Source organism: Giraffa tippelskirchi, chromosome 7 (genome assembly GCF_054371585.1).
Source record: "Giraffa tippelskirchi isolate mGirTip1 chromosome 7, T2T-mGirTip1v1.2.pri, whole genome shotgun sequence".
In the NCBI taxonomy this organism is placed as follows: domain Eukaryota; kingdom Metazoa; phylum Chordata; class Mammalia; order Artiodactyla; family Giraffidae; genus Giraffa; species Giraffa tippelskirchi.
The window spans coordinates 144,594,150-144,607,916 of NC_137281.1; the positions used below are offsets into that span (position 1 = coordinate 144,594,150).

At 39.3% G+C, this 13,767-nt stretch overlaps 1 protein-coding gene across 7 annotated transcripts in view; it reads left to right on the top strand.

The window, feature by feature from the left end:
- The first annotated feature begins 7,300 nt into the window (after positions 1 to 7,300).
- RBM25 (RNA binding motif protein 25) overlaps positions 7,301 to 13,767 on the top strand; it is a 47,409-nt gene continuing 40,942 nt past the window's right edge. For 2 of the 7 annotated variants that reach the window (XM_081508947.1, XM_081508954.1), the window contains exon 1: positions 7,301 to 7,463. The gene's annotated coding sequence lies outside the window, so the exon portion shown is untranslated. The other 5 variants (XM_081508952.1, XM_081508949.1, XM_081508953.1 and 2 more) reach the window with 5 other exon arrangements.

Genomic DNA, 13,767 nt, shown 5'->3' on the forward strand with positions numbered 1-13,767 from the left:
AACTTCAGATACGCAGATGACACCAGCCTTTTGATAGAAAGTGAAGAGGAACTGAAGAGCCTTTTGATGAAAGTGAAAGAGGAGAGTGAAAAAGTTGGCTTAAAATTCAATATTCAAAAAACTAAGATCATAGCATCCGGTCCCAATACTTCATGGCAAATAGATGGGGAAACAATGGAAACAGTGAGAGACTCTATTTTGGGGGGCTCCAAAATCACTGCAGATGGTGACTGCAGCCATGAAGTTAAAAGACGATTAAAAAAGATGCTTTTGAACTATGGTGTTGAAGAAGTCTCTTGAGAGTCCCTTGGACTACAAGGAGACTCAACCAGTCAATCCTAAAGGAAATCAGTCCTAAATATTCATTGGAACAACTGATGCTGAAGCTGAAACTCCAATACTTTGGCCACCTGATGCGAAGAACTGACTCACTGTAAAAGACCGATGCTGGGAAAGATTGAAGGCAGGAGAAGAAGGGGACGACAGAGGATGAGATGGTTGGATGGTATCACTGACTTGATGGACATGAGTTTCAGCAAACTCTGGGAGTTGGCGACAGACAGGGACACCTGACATGCTGCAGTCCATGGGGTTGCAAAGAGTTGGACACGACTGAGCAACTGAACTGAATTGAACTCAACTGATGGGCTCAAAGTAGCCGCACTATGACCATGAGGGAAGTTAGCCTTCGAACAAGGCTCACATTATAGATGGTAGAGCAGGGAGGTAAGAAAAAATAAAGACAGAAGAAGCACATTCTTGATCAGATTATTAAAGTTCTGGATCACTTAGTCCTGAAAGGCAGCCTATTTAGTCTTTCTGCTGAATGGGTCAATACATTTCCTTACCGGTTAAGCCACTCTGAGTTGTTTGTTTCTTGTTTTTGAAAACCTTCTAGTTCAGACACTATGACACAACCATATTATGGAATACAACGTAGCAGCTTTAAAAATAAGGCAAATTTCTATATACTAATTTAATATAAAAGTCTCTATCAGTGAATGAAAGTTGAAAAACTGTATGGTTCAATTTACATAAAATTTTTAAAAGCAAAATAAAACGAACCATTTCTATAAGTGTTGTATATGTAGATGTGGTTGTGTAATTTATTTCTAAGATAAAATATATGTAATATTTGCTATGTTGAAAGTATATGTAGTGCATATGTAAACTGTAAAGCATAATAATAAAATTAAAATCATTAAACCCAGCAATGAATTTACATACTAGAACATCATCAAAACCATTGAGGATGCTTATATGTTCTTTTCCAATCTCCACCTTTGCTTTCTCCAAATGAGAAATAGCAATTCCAAGAGATAACCACTACTCTGAATTATTTTTTTTAATAATTTAGGTAATTTATTTATTTTTGGTTTTGCTGAGTCTTCATTGCTGTGTGGGCTTTTCTCTAGTTGTGCTGAGTAGGGGCTACTTTCTAGTTGCACTGTGTGGGGTTCTCATTTGGGTGGCTTCTCTTGTTGCAGAGCACGGACTCTAGGGCATGTGGGCTTCAGTAGTTGCAGCACACGGTCTCAGTAGTTGTGGTTCCAGGCTCAAGAGCACAGGTTTAATAGTTCTGGCGCAAGCACTTAGGTGCTCTGACACATGTGGAATCTCTCCAGATCAGGGATAGAACCCGTGTCTCCTGCGTTGGCAGACAGATTCTTTACCACTGAGCCACCAGGGAAGCCCTTACCTTGAATTTTTAATTAATTTTCTTAAAGTATAGTTTACCACATATATGTGTTTCTTAAACAATAGTTGCTTATTTATATAATTTTTTAATCTTTTTATTAATGATATCGTACAATATATAGTTCTATGACTTCTTCGACTCAACACTTCGTGTATGTAATTGTAGTTTATTCCTTCTATTTTCATACAATGCTATGTAAATTTTGAAAATATGTATATTTATTCTCCTGTCAACCATTTGAACACTTCCCATTTTTTTTTCCTTTATGAACAATGGTGCCATGGACATTCTTGAACATGTGTACTGCTGTATATGCAGAAGTTTCTTTATGAAATTAGAAGTTGAACTGCTGATTCTTAGGCAAAGCACATTTTATTTTTCTATGTTATGCCAAAATAGTTGTACCAATGTACACTTTCACCAGCAATCCCTAAGTGTTCCTGTTATTCTACATTCTTGTATTATTAGACTCCTTAATTTTTACCAATGGAATGACTTTAAAACAATACCTCACTATGGTAATAGCTTTTCTATGATTACTAATAAAAGGAAGCAGTTTTTATATCTTATTCATCAATTGTCTTCCTTCTATAGTCCTAGTTAAACATAGCTCAGGATAATACTTCCTCCTGGAAGACTTCCCTGACTTCACCAGATTCTCAGGCTAGCCTAAGTGCTGGTACTAATACTTGGTATATTTCTATCGTTACATTTTAACAGATCCTCCCTTTTTCAAAGCTACTTATCTCTTCTTTAAAAAAAAATTATTTGGTTGCATTGGGTCTTGTTTGAGTCATTTGGGATGTTTCATTGATGCACACGGACTCTCTAGTTCTGGTACACGTGCTCAGCAGTTGCAGTAAGCAGGCTTAGTTGCTCTGCAGTATGTGAGATCTTAGTTCCCTGGACAGGGACAGAACCCACGTCTTTGGCATTGCAAGGCAGATTCTTAACCACTGGATCACCAGGGAAGCCCCATGACTATCTCTTCTTTATACCCCAAAGAATAGTCTAATTCATCATTTCATATGGTGTGTGTTAGTTGCTCAGTCATGTCCGGCTCTTTGGGATCCCATGGACTGTAGCCCGCCAGGCTCCTCTACCCATGGGATTCTCCAGGCAAGGATACTGGAGTGGGTTGCCAGTCCCTTCTCCAGGGGATCTTCCCGACCCAGGGATTGAACCCGGGTCTCCAAGCATTGCAGGCAGATTTTTTTTAACCAACTGAGCCACCAGATTACCATTTCATGTGGAAAGCTACCCTTTTTTATACCCATTTCTTCTTTTACCCAATGCTATTACTTTTTCAATAATTAATTTTAGATGACCTAACACAATATGCCTATCTTCTATAATTACATAAATATTTTAATAATGCCAATTGACAGCAGTTTGAATTCACATAAAGTCTAAATCTTGATGACAAAGTAGCCTAAATTGGAACTCCAGGCAGAGATGTAGAGACAAACTGCTTGATATCTGGCCGTTTAAAACTATTTTCCTATTTTTAAAGACATGCTGTGATTTTTAAATATTGACGTATATAGCCTAGCCATTTAAAGGTGAATACACACATGGTCCCTTCCTTGCAGGAACTCAGTGTCTAACATGGAAACTATGTGAGAAACAGATGACTATCATACAGGAAGGTGTATGGCTAGGCCTTTGGGAGACAGGAGCTTCGTCAGGACACACCACCTTAGCTCCAGCAGCTCTGATGACAACTCAGATGTCTTGATATGAATTCCAATAATTTCCTCCTCTCAATCCAAGGCACAAATGTACCTATTCTGGTGACCTTCTTTATTTGACATAATTCACCTACTCTCTCACCTATCGCTGCATTTTCCTTTTGCTATCAATTCATTGATCTTGAGTTTAAATTGCTGGGATGATCTGCTTGATTCAGCTAAAGTATGTTCTTTTCATAGATCACCTGATATTTTGCTGACCATTTGGCTCAAATATAGTAAAAGGAATAGGGCCAGAATGTACATAATGAAATTGTGTGCATGCGTGCATGCTCAGTCATGTCTGACTCTTTGCAACCCCATGGACTGTAGCCTGCCAAGCTCTGCTGTCTATGGAATTTTTCAGGCAGGAATTCTGGAGAGGGTTGCCATTTCCTACTCCAGGGGATCTTCCCAACACAGGGGTTGAACCTGGATTTCCTGCATCTCCTGCATTGGCAGGCAGATTCTTTGCCACTGAGCCACCTGGTAAGTCCACATAATACAGGTAGCAATATCCAAATTAATTATCTTCAGCTGCCTTCCTCAGCAAGAGCCCCTCAGATCGGGGCTGAGGGTCATTACATATGAATAGCTTGGCCTATCCACGACAAGTGATATGCGCATGCGTGCTCAGTCGCTTCAGTCTTGTCTGCCTGCTCACAACACTATGGACTGTAGCCCACCAGGCTCCTCTGTCCATGGGATTCTCCAGGCAAGAATACTGGAGTGGGTTGCCATGCCCTCCTCCAGGGGATCTTTCCAACCCAGGAATTGAATCTGTGTCTCCTGCATTGCAGACGGATTCTTTACCCATTGTGCTACCTGGGAAGCCCTACAAGTGATATATGAGTGCATTATTTAGGGCTCTTTCTGTTGAAAGGACGGGACATTCAATTCAAACTGATTTAGGAAAAGGAATTTATTGGCTTACAAACCAAGAAGCCTAGAATCATGTTGTTGTGTTGCTGTTTAGATGCCAAGTCATACCTGGCTCTTTTGCAACCCCATGGACTGTAGACCACCAGGCTCTTCTGTCCATGGGATTTTCTGGGCAAGAATACTGGGATGGGTTGCCATTTCCTTCTTCAGGGGATCTTCCCTATCTAGAGCTCAAACCTGTGTCCTCTGCATTGGCGGATGTATTCCTATCCACTGTGCCACCAAGGAAGTCCTAGAAGCATAACTGGCCTAAAGAATGGCTGAATCCATGATTTCAAATGATATTGTCACCTTAGCCCTGCTTTCTTCTGTGTTGGTTTCATTTTCTCTCCACTAGCTCTAAGTTTAAATCCTCCCAGAGTTAAGTGAAAAAAGGAAGAGTTCTCCTGCCCTCCCCACTTTAAGCATTTTTCTTGATAGAATGAAGCACATAGTGTAAAGTTTGAAAGCATGGGCTCAGTAACTAGGTTGGCTTTATCAATTATCTGCTATTCCTATAATCTTATTTAACCTCTTCAAGCCTTAGCTTTTTTTCATCTGTATCACAATAGTTCCGGTCCCATCACTTCACGGCAAATAGATACAGAAAAAGTGGAAAGTGACAAATTTTATTTTCTTGGGCTCCAAAATCACTGCGGACAATCACTGCAGCCACGAATTTAAAAGACGTCTGATCCTTGGAAGAAAAGCCATGACAAACCTAGACAGCATATTAAAAAGCAGAGACATTACTTTGCTAACAAAGGTCCGTCTAACCAAAGCTATGGTTTTTCCAGCAGTCATGTATGGGTGTGAGAGCTGGACCACAAAGAAGGCTGAGCACTGAAGAATTGATGATTTTGAACTGTGGTGTTGGAGAAGATTCTTGTGGGTCCCTTGGACAGAAAGGGGATTAAACCAGTCAATGCTAAAGGAAATCAACCCTGAATATTCATTGGAAGGAATGATGCTGAAGCTGAAGCTCTAATTCTTTGGCCACCTGATGCAAAGAGCCAACTCATTGTAAAAGATCCTGATGCTGGGAAAGATTGAGGACAAGAGGAGAGGGGGACGACAGAGGATGAGATGGCTGGATGGCCTCCTTGACTCAGTGGACATGAGTTTGAGCAACGGACATGAGTTTGAAGGACAGGGAAGCCTGGCATGCTGTAGTCCACGGGGGTCCCAAAGAGTCAGGCACAACTTAGCAACTGAACAACAATCACAATAGTTTCTACTACCTGGGTTGCTATGAGATTTAAAGTTGCTGATATTTGTAGGATGCCTAAAATAGTGCCTGATACAATGTAAGGGCTATATTACTAGCTCTGGTTGGGTCATAAGTCCCTCCCTATGTCCTAAGGGCTTTTGCTAGGGTTGGGACTTTCTATCCAAACTACAAAGATCTGGAGTAGTGGAAGAATGGTTTCTTTTAAGAAATTTGGAGTGCCTTTACCAAAGTCTGGGGAAAAGAGGCCAGGTCAACATAAACAACACGTTTACTATAGGAAAGCAAATTGTTGAGACTTCTCTAAGGTTTTATTTTATCATACAAGTAATACATGAATTTGTGTACATTGTCTCTAATTATATATAGGGATAACCTGAGAGGATTTCTGTTTATGCTTGTGGTTGTTAAAAAAAAAAAAGCACAAACTTTTTATTTGAAAATATAACTAGCATTTGACTAGCACTTTACTGAACAAAGTATTTTCACATGTATTAGCTATTTCATCCATGCAATTGCTCTGAGAGAGTAGGTTTTATTAGACTTTCTTGACAGTAACAAATTTCACAAGCAGAAATACAGATGGATGTAAATTTTACAAATGGTATAGCATTCCACATTAGTCTCCTACTGCGTTTTATGCAGTTGGTATCCACATATAACCATTTCTTTCATTCAACATATATTTATTGAGCCTTTGCTATGTATGAGGCATCATCCTAGGCACTTGGGATACACAGCAGTGAACAAGACAGACAATACTTGCCCTCCTTAAGTTTACATCTAGTGGGGTATGGGCAGACAAACCATAAAATAAGGAAAAAGTGTTATACAGTAAAAATAAATAGGAAAACCGGATAGGGAGTATATAGACATGTTCAATTTTATAGGCAGTGGTCAGTTCAGTTTGTCCTCTATTCTGCGTTGTTTGCAGCTCTCCTGAACAAGGATAATAGTTTCATTTCTATTTACCATACTCCCAGCACCAGGCACTCAGAGACAGTAACTTTATACTAAATAAATGATAACTCTTCTAAGATGCAAGCAGTTGGAAAACACAGGCCTGTAAATAGATACTGACCGTACAACCCATAAATTGAATAACCTAATCATTCGTGATTAATTGATTTTAATTAATCTAATAACTTAAGTTCTATGGGTTAAATACTGTTACAGGTCGTTTTTAGGCATGTCAAACATGTTTTAGCCGCCTCTTTGGCCCTACCCGCGCGTGTAAGCTTTCCTGTTTGTGTATGTGCGCACTTTTTCAAAACCACAGCCTTAGTCACTTATCTCCTGGTATCAACAGTAGTTTTCTAGGATTAGCACTTGGGGTTTCTACTGAGGAGCTGGGTGAGGCGCAGTTATCAGCACATCGAACTTCAATGAGCCACAAAGCAAGGTTCTAACCCCCAAAACACAAACTACCGAAAGCGGGAAGCCCTCTTTCCAGTCCTCACAACGAGTCCAGCCGGAACCTTGACCTCAAGATGGCGTCGCGTAATCATAAGATTCAATCAGCTCCAATCAAAAATGGCAGGGTGGGTCGTAAATGACGGCTCAAGACTTTCTAGCCCTCATTAGGCGCTCCATCTCTATGGTGATTCCCCGCTGCGTGGTGATTCAGAACCAAGAGTGAAGACTATCTATACGCGCTCTTCTCTATGATCCTCCTCCCCACGCCCCTGGCCGCAATGCACGCCGGGCACTAGGAAGACCTCCAGAAGCTCCCCGCGCAGCGCGGCGGTGTTTTGCGGCCTGTGCGAGTAGGCGCTTTGGAATCAGTCTCCCGGATAGCGGCGCGCAGAAACCCCGAACCGGTGGAGCCCACTCGTAACGTGGAGCCCGGAAGACCGCGAAGACAGTACCGTTTCCTCAGCGGCGGGTGAGTTCACGCCTCAGAACGCGTGTGGAAACCGGGAGACTGGGTACTTTCGTCGGGGGTGGAGGGAAAGCCTGGGAGGCTGCGAGAGGGCTGGGGTGGGATGGGAATAAGGGGACGGGGGCGGGGAGTTGGCGTGGGGGAGGGGACGGGCACGAGGCTTGGGTTTCTCCACTTCTCTAAGGCCTCGAAAATCTGTGGGCCTAGCGGCAGCCGGTGCAGGCCAGACCTACCGGCAGAGCCTTCCTCCTTGCATTGTCGCCCACTTTCCCTTTCCTTTCCACGGCTCGTCACAGAGTGGCCTCGGCCCATTCTGGGCTCCGCGTTTGCCAGAAAACGAGCGGTCCCCGCCCTGGGGAGTCCTTTCCTGAGATCCCTTTCAAGCCTGAGCCTGCGGAAGCTCTCCGGTAGATATTCCGGGCCTAGGGTACAATTGCTCCAGACTCGGCCTAGAAGCCGGCCAGCACCCACCCTTTTTAGCGGGGGTTGGGTAGCGGGGCTGGCCACCGTCTGATTTCTTTCCCTTCCTCTCTGGTCGTCTAAAGCCCGCCACCGAGTGAACTGCCCTCTCTCCCCCCGTCCCCCCCCACCCCCCACTTAAATTTAGCTTCTGCCCAACTTTTCTAGCACCCTCCTGTTGGTTTGCCTGCCTTAAGATTGTGATGAGTATTGTGGCCCTGCCCCTTTGCTCCCCTGGAAGTTACAGTAAACTGTGTCTCCATTGATTCTAGGAGAGGTCCAAGCTCCACGTTAGAATATGTTACTTCGTTCTCATCTTTCTGTGGTCTTCATTACTGCTTTTACAACACGTTTTTAGAACAAGTTCTAGGACTATGAAGATTATTTTGAAGTTACGTAATACGGTTTTTATATTGCCACGGAAAAGCCATTTTGATAACTGGGCAGAGTGGAGCAGCCCAGAAGGAGGGAGGAAATTGGGCTTCTCTTGCACCAGACTCCTCTGGTTGTGAAGTACTGTGAATTGGGTATTTGGCAGTAGTGTATAAGCAATTTTTATATTGTTTTGAGAGCTTTACTTTCTAAAAGGTTATTTCCAAAATGTTTAGAGGGTGGAAAGGCAAACAGTTGGTCAGTAATAGTTCCTCACGATTCAAGTGGAGATACTATGCTGTTTTAACTCATTTAACTTTTCTTGAAGCCTTGGTTTTCTTCACCTGTAAAGTGAAGATTATTAGGTTATTGGAATTGGGAATTAATTGAGAAAAACGTATGTAAAATCCTTAGTGCAATAACCAGGTAACATAGTAAGTGTTTAGTGCATATTAACCGATAGTGTTTGCTGTTTAAGAATTTTCACTGAAGTACAGGAGCCTATCCCTGAGTTAACATTTCTTCCAGTGTACCCTGGATAGAGTTGTGTCAAGTCAGAGTTAATCATTGGTATGTTATTATTAGAAAGAGGCATTGTGATAAGCGAAAACAGCCTTTGGATTGGTAATTTCAGGATAGTGGGGACCTTGGCGTCCTTACCCGCGAATTGTGTTCTTTTGGATAAATTAGCTTCTTCATCAGTAAAAGGAGAAGAATATATTTACACTAGGTAATTTGGGAGGCTAAATGAGATGACCTGTGTTGAAAGCTTTTGTAAACAAAAGTAGATTAAAATTAGTTGATATTTTCATGACATTGGTAACCCCAGAAGATGAATTATTTCCTTTTTGGCTACCCCTAAGTTAGCTTATTTCATATACTTTCTTCATTTACACATAATTTAGAGAAAAATTATATTGACAGTTTTATACTGTAGAAGCAAAAGTAATCATTGACTCTTAATATCGTTTAAAAGCATGCTGTTTATCTTTTTCTTGATAATTTTTTCTGATACTACAATGACGTTCATAAGAGAATTTTGATTGATTCCTCAAAGTTTTTTGAATATAATTTTTCCTAACTTTTTTTGAATTTTGAAACTGGAGAAAATAAAAAACATATTTTCACCGAGAATTACTGCTATCTCCTTTTAACTTTTTATTTTGACATAATTTCAAACTTAAAAAAATGTTGTAAGAATCGTACAAAGGATTCTCAAGTATCTTTCACCCAGATTCCCTAAATGTTAACATGTTACCTGTTTGCTTTATCTTCCTCTCCTTTTTGTCTTCATAGTTTTCTTCTGAAATCTTTGCTAGTAGGTTGCAGATGTGGTGTCCCTCTTAACCCCTGAATACTTAAGTGTGTATTTCCTAAAAACAGTTACATTCTCTTAACTGACAACAAAATCAGGAAATTAATATTGATACAGTGTAGTCTACAGGTCTTAATCTGGTTTTTCTGGAAGGGGTCCGGAATTGGTATTGCTAATTTTTTTTAAAACAGCTTATTAAGATATAATTGACATAAAACACACTCATTGTAATGTACGATTCAGTGATTTTTAGTATATGTGCAAAGATATGCAACCATTATCCCAAAGGATCTCTCTTTTTTGTTTACAAGTCACTTCCTGCTCCCACCATAGCTCTGCTGCTGCTGCTGCTGCTAAGTCGCTCCAGTCGTGTCCGACTCTGTGCGACCCCATAGACGGCAGCCCACCAGGCTCCGTCGTCCCTGGGATTCTCCAGGCAAGAATACTGGAGTGGGTTGCTATTTCCTTCTCCAGTGCATGAAAGGGAAAAGTGAAAGTGAAGTCGCTCAGTCGTGTCCGACTCTTAGCGACCCCTTGGACTGTAGCCTACCAGGCTTCTCCGTCCATGGGATTTTCCAGGCAAGAGTACTGGAGTGGGGTGCCATTGCCTTCTCCGCACCATAGCTCTAGACTACCACTAATCTCTGTTGAGTTAGGCTTTCCTTGCTTAGGCTGAGACAGTTATTTCAGTCCATTGTACCTTGCAGGCTATAAGCACAGCAGAAAACAGTGCATGCTACACTAATAATCATTTATATTTAATGTTGAGCCACTGGATTGGCTATATAACTACATATTACTTAAAATTTTCTCTTTCAGAACTGATAAAAATAATGTTAGAAAAGAACCTGGCACATAATTGGAGCTAGATATTTTATGGGATAAATGAATAAGTTGTATATGAATGTTTGCTGAGGAGGGTCTGTTGGTTCATTTACTTCTTACCATTTTAGAAATTGTCCTGATGAGGTTAGCCTGTAAGCCTATATCGCAGGTGAAATACTTTGTTTCTGTCAGGATAAATCTGTAATGGATGAATGCATGTAAGCAGTAATGGTATTCTTAAGAGTGCAGAAAAAGTGGTTTAAAAAAGGTGAAAAAGAAAAGCAGAATGCATAGATAAGTTTCTTTAGAAGTTTATTTTGTTTGGGGGGAGGACCAAATTTATTGAGTTAAAATTTACATACATTAAAATGCATCCATTTTAATTTCAGTCAATTTTGATGAATACATAAACCTGTCTGACTACTGCCACAATAGAGATAGGAAACACTTCCAACGTAGGTGCTTGTTTTTGTTATTCTGGGCCATAGAGTTTCATCCTTGGTGGATAAAAATGTTTTGAACCTTCCAAAAGTGAAACACTACTTTTCAAGTATTCTTTAAATGCTTTAAATTTAAAGTATTCTTTAAATAATTTAAGTCATTTCAATGCTGATAAAATAAGCTCCTCATCTCTGTTAAACCCCACACACCATCCCTCGGCAACTGGCTACACTCAGAGTATATCTAGAAACCAGTAACTTGTCACCACTTCACTACTGCCACCTGTTCTAGGCCACATCTCTTATCTGGGTTATTTCAATAGTCTCTTACTTCCCTACCCTTGTTCTCCTCCAGTCTTAACATAGGGGCCAGTGACACTGTTAAAATATAATTCAAGTCAAAAACCTTTCAGAGTAAAAACCAGTATTTTTATAGTGGTTTACAAAGCATTACATTCTTTGAACCCCCTTCCCATCTCCAGTTTGCCCCAGTACTGTGCTTCAGCTGTTGGCCTTATTCCTTGTGCAAACACATCTCAGGTTCTTTGTATTTGCAGTTTCCTTCGCTTGAAAGGCTATTGCCCTCAATATAGGGCTTCCTGCCTCATTCTCTTGCAAATCTTTTTAAATGTTGCCTTCTTGGTGAAGCCTGACCACCTTGTTTAAAATAAAGCATTCCTTAGCTTTCTTCCCTATTTTATTCAACAAAGTACATACCAACTTTGAATATCTTTATAATGTATTGTAAGAGTTTGTCAACTACAGGTAAAAATGATAAACTTTGCTTATTCTAAAAATTTATTCTCAGGCATTTCACATACATCAAAACATACCAAACTTTATGTTGAAATATGTGCTTGATACTCTCCTTTTAGGATGTTTAAAGTGAACATTAAAAATTATCAGAGATCACCAGAAATGTTTGTTTTCTGAATTTCCGTAGGAGGGGCCACTATCTTATTAAGCTTGCCTTCATCTTTGAAGTTCAGCTTCTGAGTAAGCAAGTTTTAAACAGTTCCAAATAAAAGGGAAATATTCTGTAGAAAAATTGGGGTGAATGAAATGGGTATATTGCATAAACTAAAACATAATCTAGTTAATTCTTAACAGAATGAAAGGACATTTGAAAGCTGAAAAAATAGTTTAAACACCAAGAACATAGAGTTTTGTTGTTTTTTTTTAAGTAGTATTTGTATTTAATACTTGGGGGAAAAGTGATTCTAAAGATGAATTCATGGTTCAGTCTTTGTAACCATTGTGAGGCTAGGTACTTCTCACTGCTCGAATTGTACCCACACATGGTAGCTTCTTAATATATTTAAAGAGTTTCTTAGAGTTTATTTGTTTACTGATTCATTCATTGATTATTTATTCAACAGGTGTTAATACCAACTGTTCTTCTAAGAAAGTGCTGAGATAGAGTATTATAATGATAATACAAGAGCTTCTGTAAGTAGGACAGTAGCCCTCAATGTTTTCAAAGGATATACACTCCTGTCCCCTTCCATATAGAATATTTGTTTTTGTTTTGGGCAAAAAAGTATTTTTAAAAATTATTTAAAGATTCAACACATTTGCAGTCTTAAATTAGTTGCATTCATACCTACTATTTTAAGGCATTTCCAATACCTTACTTGCTGGTATATGGCATCATTCTAGGTATTTATTTTACCTGTAAAGCTTTCTGAATATTTTAAGTGTGTTGTGTTTTTGAAATTGAAGTTTAGATTTTATAGAATATTTCAACATCCTAACTTATTAAGGGAAAACACTCTGAGGAAGAATAGCTGTGAGGATGATGGGCATGCTTTTTAAAAGAAATGTCTAATAAACGAGTAAAAAGATACTCAGTGTCATTAATGATTAGGGAAATGCAAGTAGAAACGAGTAGTTTTTTTACCTATCAGATTGGAATGATGGTGCTGATATAAGAAAGGGGCATACCTAGGTACTCTTGGTGGGAATATTAATTTGTACAGTAGGTTTGGAGGAGGATTTGGAGGTAAAGTGTAGATACATAACAGTACTGATCTGTATTATAGAATTACTTGGCACAGGTGCTTAGAGTTATATGTCCATTATGTCCAAGGACATTTAATATTTGTTAGAGGTAAAATACGGAGATAACCATCCATGTTGGTAGATAGTTGTATCTATATAGTAATAGTTTACTGCATTATAAAGAATGGAGTAGAAGTTTATGACATGAAGAGGTGTTAATAATGAGGGAGAAATGTACATAACAATATACTATGATTATATTGCTTGCACAGAAACATAAATGATTATATATTAGTTTGTATAGAGAAAGGTATTTTAGAAGAATACAGTGATTTGTATCAAACTTGGATTAGGGGTAAGGAGGTGGAAGACATGCTCTTTTTATCCTCTCTCTTCTGAAGGATGAGTAAAACAATACATAAAACATAGAAAAGAATATAGTAGAGAACAACATTTTTTAAAAGCTTCAGACAACTCTGGATCCCTTGTTATAGAGTATAGGTAGGGGAGTTTTTCCAAGGATACAACAGAAAATCTCCTATTAATCAAGTTACTACTTTTAGCTGCATCATTAATATCAGATCAATCCACTTATTTTGGTGCCTGGAATCTTACTAGGACATTCTAACATCATTTTTCTAAACTTTTCCTAGTAGTTTTGGATACTTGAGTACGTTGACAAGAATATTGACAATATAAAATTTGAGGGTAGGGAAAGTCTTAAGTATTTCTAATCATCAGGGAAAAGAAAAATTTCTTTTAAGTGATACTAATGTCATAAATGAAATGAAACAGTTCAATGTGTTCTTGTATTTTTAAAAATCAAATTCTAGCATCTGATTCTTTAATTTCATCCATTCATTGAATATCATTCAGGAATGGTTAAGAGGTTTGC